At 38.8% G+C, this 6,912-nt stretch overlaps 1 long non-coding RNA gene across 1 annotated transcript; it reads left to right on the top strand.

Annotated features, from left to right (window-relative positions):
- Positions 1 to 566: 566 nt before the first annotated feature.
- Positions 567 to 6,099, top strand: LOC145156399 (uncharacterized). The gene is made up of 3 exons (XR_013736668.1): positions 567 to 689; positions 783 to 1,061; positions 5,999 to 6,099. It is a non-coding gene; the product is annotated as an uncharacterized LOC145156399 (long non-coding RNA).
- Positions 6,100 to 6,912: the final 813 nt, after the last annotated feature.

The following is a 6,912-nucleotide window of genomic DNA, read 5'->3' as shown; positions in this document are numbered from 1 at the left end:
CAAATGGCCATACCAAATTCTCCCCCGATTTATAATAAAAAAACGTGATTATAAAGCCTTCAAATGGACATGAGAATGATCTTGAATGTATAAATAATTACTATGCTCCCCCGCGACAAAATGATATAAACGATGAAGTAAAAAATCTGAAATAGTCTAAAAAATTTGACGTTATCATGAAAAACGACTTTCCGAACCGCCAAGATTTGATGGAATCCTTAATTTTCTATTCACGAAAAAAATATGTGCGTTAAAAAATCCAAAATTGTTCACCAGCCCTCAAATTTGAAAACTTTTCGAAAAATGGGCTGAAATTGTCACTTTGCTGAAATTCAGGGGACTAAATTAATAATTATGCACCATATTCCCCTTTATTTGTAACAAATTCTGGAAATGGTCCAAAACTGCAAAGTTGTGAAAACAACAGGGACCAAAAGTGTCAATTTGTTGAAGTTGCAGGGACCAATAGTGAATGATAGAGTCATTTTCCCCAAATTAATATCTGATGAACTTTCTTTCGTATCATGAAGAACACAACTGGAACGGTGACACATACAAATGTTCGCAATCAGAACCACAAATCCAATCCACCAACAACTCCGATCAAAGTGGTTCGTTCCGAGCGCAAACCTTCTTACCGAGCCCTGAGTGCGAACGCCAAGTATCACACCCAAAGCGAACGTTTGCAGGTAAGGATCTTCAAACTAGTTTTGACTTTTACATTCACCACTGTCGTTCTCGATTATTCATGGTCCAGTTACGAATCTGATTCTAAACACCAGTGAACTCCGAACAACATTCGATCCGCCATGTGAGTTACGATCCCGAGAACAACTTCTGATTCTTAGACACCTTTCGTTCCGAATCAACCCATCACAAACACGATGCGAATCAAAACCAAATGCAATCACAGGTTCTTGAGACGAATCCGAACACAGGTTTGCTGCAAGTCGCGGACACCGAACGTTCGTGAGATGGAGTGCGAGCCCAGGTTCGCAGGAATGACAATCGCCCAATGTTCACCCCGAATGAGTTTCCATTCGCACTTCATTCGTTCACAGGTAAGAACTTTTCACAGCAATTTTCACCTTGAAGTTTGACCACACTTCCGATTTAAGCCCCAACATTCCAAACACATGCTCGATTCCGAGACCCATTTTACCCTGAATGATAATAACTGTGAATTACCTTTTAGCGTTGTCCATCAACACCAGGTAATGCCAATCAACAAGGTTGGATTTCCTCAACACAATTTTCGGTTAAAATAGATCCATTTCCATATCAAACATCCCATTCAATCGAAAATCAATACAAACTTCCTCTGTTCTTCGTTTGTTTATCACCGGTTCCCAAAATAAATATATCAATAAGGATACCCAAGAACATCTGAGAACAATATTAGACCCAAAATCGATGTTAACAGAAACACGAAAACAAGACCAAAGCGATTAACGAATTAAACAGAAATCGAAAGTTACGAAATCCATAAGAATGCTTTAATCGACATAAAGTTGAATGAATAAGGAATGAACGCTTGCGGATCAGAACTTGTGATTTCATATGGCGATGTAAGTGCAAATCAATGAACAGTGAAAGAAACCAATGGGCTTATTGTATGAGACAAATGAACAATACAGCGATGATGGGCTTGTGACTAATACGTCATCGGATGAATATAGATTAAAAATCATTGGGTTAAATCAAAGGAATAGATCTGTCAATGTAATATATTGTTTATGAATTGAACAACTGACCAGATCCAATCAGAGAATACAAACAGTATATGAATCGGAATAAATTACCCAGATGAACAGTAGATGAACATCATAAATCTCCATGAACAGTAACTTGAACATAATTTTGATTCCAAGACGCCAAAACACCAATAATCTTCAAGAACTTGTGCAGAAAATCATCAAATCAAGAACCGATACTTCAAAAATCAATAGATCTTCAAAGACCCGCTCTGATACCACTTGTTGGGATTAAAATCCTAATTGTGATTTGATGAACAAGATGCGGAAAATAAGAACACACACAGTAAAGAAGATATGTCGAATGATCACTCGATTTATTCAAAATATGAGGAATAGATTACACTTTCAGAATAGACTAAAGAATCTAACTCTACATAAGAAACCTCACAACGTGGAGGCTACATTTTGCCTTACTCTTAACCCTAATAACGAACAATACATCACTATTTATAAGGAAAATACAAGTCTTGGGCTTTTAACCTACACTTCATCAATGGGGCCCATTGCAATAATCCTTGGAGTACTTTGAAACCCTACAGTTTCAGCATAGGCGGTCTATCGGGGAGTCAGATCATTATAGGTTCCAGGTCTCAAAAAGGTAGGGGTGGTTTTGCAGGGGCGAAATGGTTGTTCTCTTCGGGATGGAAGTTCCGATTTGGGTTTCGGTTGTCATTGGAAGGTTGTTTTATGTGCATAATTTTCGGGTGCGTTCCTCAAGTGTTTCTTTTGTTATGAGTGTTAGTAAGGATCGACTTCGAGGACGAAATCAAATTTAAGTGGGGGAGAGGTGTAACACTCGGTTCAGGATTTGCTTCATTACTCGACGCTGCAGACCAATCATCAATTGTAATAAGGCTTAGGGCATTGGGAAGGGAAGGATTTGGTCCATCTCGGATGTGGGTGACATAGTATAAGTGATCCAAGTGCTCGATTGTGTCTTCGGAGGCCAAAGGTATAATCGTAATGTGATATCTCAATCTTTTGAGTTTTTTGTTTTGTTCAGGAGGTTTTAAGGCTTGGGTGTGTCGTTAGAAGCTTAGGGTTTCTCTCCACCTTTTCGTGGATATAAGGTTCATTAGAAACGCACCTAGGATGAGGGATTTATGGTATTTGGAAGTTATTGGCATATTTAGCCCTTGATGGAAAGAGTTTGCATTCCGGTCTCATGCCTGCAAAGGTGGCATGCGCATGAGTACGCCCAACGTAGTGATGGAAAAGTAGACGTGGGAGGTTTGGAGCTATACGCCCAACATACAAATAGTACGCTGAACGTACGTGTAGGATCCCAAAACCCTAAGTTTGTAGGGTTGGCTCACTATTTTAACAACTTAAGTCCCAGGTGTGAGCCTCTCTTCCCTCCTCCATTGTCATAAACCCTAATCTCGAGCTGTAGCCTCATCCAACAGTGTTGGGTGCCTTTTTATGTGCATCTTTGGTGGTTTTAGTGTACATTCAAGAGTGGAAGTGTTGTGCAAGGTGGTGAATCAAGGAGAAGGCTTGTGGATCCAGACTATTTGCTATATTCTCAGGTCATAAAAGGTAAATAGTTCTTAAATTGCTCATTAGATGTTGAGATCTAATATTATGTGGGTTTTGGTTCCATTTTGACCTCAAGAGTGAGATCTAGTGGTTGGACACCACTCTAGGAGCTTTGAGTTGCCACTCTTAGCATTTCTAAGGTTATAAGTTCATAAAAATGCTTGCTTGATGCTTAGATATGGTCCATGCATGTTCTTGTTGGGTTTTAATGGATTAAAATGGTTATTGGGTCCCATTGAGTTATGTAAATGCATAAAGTTGCGAACTTTATGCATTAAGAGCTTAGTTGGAAGGTATCCTAAGGTTTTGACGAAAGGACTTAACGGATTAAGTCCTAATATGAGTTTTGGAGAAATAGCGGGTACGCCCCGCGTGATTTCATGTACACCCCTCGTACTGACTTGAGCCCCCGATCTGTATCTTCGAGTATGTTGAGCGTACCTAGGGGTACGCCCCACATACGTTCAGCTGTGGACTTTTGGGTTTTTCTCGTTTGGGCCCAATGGGCTTGGGTCTTTGTGATGGGTTTGAGCCAAAAGAACATCCTATGTTCTCATGCAAACCCTAATGCTTGGATCTAGGTTTTATTAATATATTATAAGTTCTATTATGTTAATATTATTATTTAATTAGTATTGACCAAAGAATTAATTTGGAATTAATTAAGTTATCAAAAAGAGACTAATTAAATATATGGGGTTGATTGTGTAAATCATCCATTCTTGTATAGTGGGCTAATGATCCATGGTTTGTATGGATTGGGTTAAAACCCATAAGATGCTCCATGGATAGTCCATGGAGGTTACAAACCCATGGATCATGGAATATGGAAAGCCATGACAATTAGGGTTTACATGGTGTAACCCTACTTGTGCCACAACTATATAAAGACCCCTAGACTAGCAAAATCGGCACTTGTACATGCAAGGAAGAGGGCTAGCCGATTTTGAGGTGTTAGTGAACTTCTCTCAAGGTTATTCAAAATATTATGGTGTTGTGTGAGACATTTGAGGCATCACACTTGAGGTGCTAGGCTCACAAGGTTTTCAAGGAACCCAAACTACATAAGGTATGTTCTACAACTAGCATTTATGTTTAAAAGTTCTCCATGCTATGCTAGATAGGTTATGAACCTTGGAAATCAAAATTTGCATGTATCATAGTAAAACATAGATCCAAGGTTTATAGGGTTGCATGTACACCATAGGAGTGTTAGAATGCTCAAAACCCATCAGTGGTATCAGAGCCTAGGCTTGTTTGCTTGATACTTGATGCTACATTTTTTTCCAAAGTTGAAATTCTGCATTTTTTGCATCTGACTGCTCACCACGACGTGACAGTCTTTACCACGATGTGGTGATCCCCCTGAATGCAGATTTTTGAGTTTTGATGTTGGAAATGGACTAGAAACATTACCCTAAACTGTTTTGGTGCTTTAAAACTTGTTTTAGATGGTGTAATGCTTATGCTAATCCATTTACAATGGCAAATATCAAAATTCCATGTTTTATATGTGTTAATATAATTCTTGAAATTTTGATATGAATGTTCATGTTCTTATGAGTTTTAGAAGATCATAGGAATTATGTGTAACTTGCTTGTTAATATGATTCTTGATCTTAATGCCTAATGATGGAGTCCATAACTTGTCCTCAAGTTATGGATAACCAAAAGTCTCTTCTTTAAAAGTGTCATTAAAGAATAAGAGGTTACATAAAATGAAGAGTCTTCATTTTAATGGACCATTAAACTCATAAGTTATGAAATGAAAAGTCTTGAATAGTTTCAATACTTGCCCTCAAGTTTTGGAATTTGTAAAGTCTTACACCCTAACACTTTAATTTCCAAATTGAACCTTAGAGTTTTAAATGTTTAAATATCAACCCTTATACTATTATTATATTAAAAGTTTAAATATATAGATATGTATAAGAATAAGTCAGTCTTACCGTTAGTAGGCCTCATTCATGAAGTCGATCTATAAGGGGGGTATAAGGTTGTTGCCTATAAAATGGCAGCTTAATGGGTGTCCACTCTCACCCACCGCTTCCTTGACTGGTGGAGGGTCGTTAGCCGAACGGGTAGGATAGGACTTTAATGCTCATGAAAAGTATAATGAAATTATAAAGTAACTATACCTTAATAATTCCCAATCTTAGTTACTTTAGGAAAAATGTGAAATAGGTGCTAGCCCGTGAAATTACACTTTGTACCTTACCAAGTCGATAGTGGAGCGCGTGTGGTTAACCGACACACTAACAAGGACTAGTAAGAGTGGCAAAGGGTAACTTTATTTTATCATAGATCGGTGGAGCGCATGTGGTTAACCGGCACATCGATTAGGTGAGACGCGTTAAGGGTACCAAGTCAATTTGCATGGTTATTCACACCTTGTTTGTGATCCTCGGCATCCCAGTCACAAACTTGAGAGGGCACAATCGAGATTCAAACATGCCATTGAAAGTTCAATGTATCTCAAAAGATCTAGGAATTTCAAATCCAATAAAACTTAATAATCTAATTCGTTCTTGTGGTGGAAATTGGTAAATCGTCATTTACCTACCTTCAAATATTTTATAGCTTGGATTACGGCATCCCTCTTCCAACTATAAATAGTTTGTTGGGTCCTAGCCTTAATATTTCATTTTGGATAACTTATTAAGGACTCTTTATCTAATAAAACTTGTCTTTCTTTCTTTCAGATGTCTTCCAACACTGCTACTGGCTCAAACCCTACAGGCTCCTTTTCCCTAATGAACTTGTGTGGGAAAGTCACTTTTGATGGTTCCAATTTCAATGAATGGATTAGGAACATCAGAATGATTACTCGCTATGAGGACAAAGAGTATGTCCTCGATAAGGAGCTAAAGGTTATCGATGAGTCAACTGCTACTCCTGAGGAGATTGCTGAGTACACTACCCATGAGAAAGATGCCACTAAGGTGTCTTGCATCATGTTGGCTACAATGACAGCAGAACTCCAGAAATCCTATGAAGATTTCTACCCTTTTGAGGTGCACCAGGATCTGATGGATAGGTACCATCAGAGTGCTCTTCAGGAAAGGTATGAAATCATTTCCTCCATGATAACAGCTAGGATGAAGGAGGGAGAATCCCTCACCGGTCACTTGCAGAAAATGAAAAGGTTCGTGGACCGATTATTGAAGCTTAATGTGTACTTCCCTGAGGACATGGCGATTGACATCATTCTCCATTCCTTACCTCGAAGTTATGCTCAGTTTCATATGACTTGTCATATGAACAAGGAGGAAATCACATTGAGTAAGCTTCAAGGACTTTTAAGGACCGTTGAAAGTGGTCTTAAAAGTAAATCAGCTGTTACTACTACTCCTACTACTGCTCCTGTCCTGGCAATTGGGCAAGGAAAAGGGAAAAAGAGGAAGACCCCTTCTAAGGGTACCAAGGGAAAGTCTCTTGATGGCTCCTCTTCAAGTGGAACCAAGAAAGGTTCCATTCCTCCTTCTTCAAAACCAAAGGAATCACAATGCTTCTACTGCCAGGAAAAGGGGCACTGGAAGCGAAGCTGCCCCAAATACTTGCAGGATGTAAAGGATCGGAAAGTTAAACCCACCCATGCAGGTATTTACACTATATT

This window comes from Lactuca virosa, chromosome 2 (genome assembly GCF_052849685.1).
Source record: "Lactuca virosa cultivar CGN04683 chromosome 2, Lactuca_virosa_CGN04683_v6, whole genome shotgun sequence".
Lineage (NCBI taxonomy): Eukaryota > Viridiplantae > Streptophyta > Magnoliopsida > Asterales > Asteraceae > Lactuca > Lactuca virosa.
The sequence above is the reverse complement of the archived record's forward strand: the minus strand, read 5'-3'. Positions and strand labels throughout refer to the sequence as shown.